Raw genomic sequence first — 553 nt, 5'->3', positions numbered from 1 at the left:
CACCTCTACGCAAATAAACTAGAAAATCTAGAAGAAATGGATAATTTCCTGGACACTTACACTCTCCCAAGACTAAACCAGGAAGAAGCTGAATAGATCAATAGCAGGCTCTGAAATTGAGGAAATAATTAATAGCCGACAAAACAAAAAAAGTCCAGGACCAGACAGATTCACAGCCAAATTCTACCAGAGGTTCAAGGAGGAGTTGGTACCATTCCTTCTGAAACGATTCCAATCAATAGAAAAAGAGGGAATCCTCCCTAACTCATTTTATGAAGCCAGCATCATCCTAATAACAAAGCCTGATAGAGATACAACAAAGAAAGATAATTAGGGACTAATATCCCTGATGAACATCGATGCAAAACTCCTTAATAAAATACTGGCAAACCAAATGCAGCAGCACATCAAATCTTATCCACCACGATAAAGTGGGCTTCATCCCTGGGATGCAAGGCTGGTTCAACATAAGCAAATCAATAACTCTACTCCAGCATATAAACAGAACCAAAGACAAAAACCACATGGTTATCTCAATAGAAGCAGAAAAGGC

Source organism: Mandrillus leucophaeus, unplaced genomic scaffold (assembly GCF_000951045.1).
Source record: "Mandrillus leucophaeus isolate KB7577 unplaced genomic scaffold, Mleu.le_1.0 Scaffold983, whole genome shotgun sequence".
NCBI lineage: Eukaryota > Metazoa > Chordata > Mammalia > Primates > Cercopithecidae > Mandrillus > Mandrillus leucophaeus.
The sequence above is the reverse complement of the archived record's forward strand: the minus strand, read 5'-3'. Positions refer to the sequence as shown.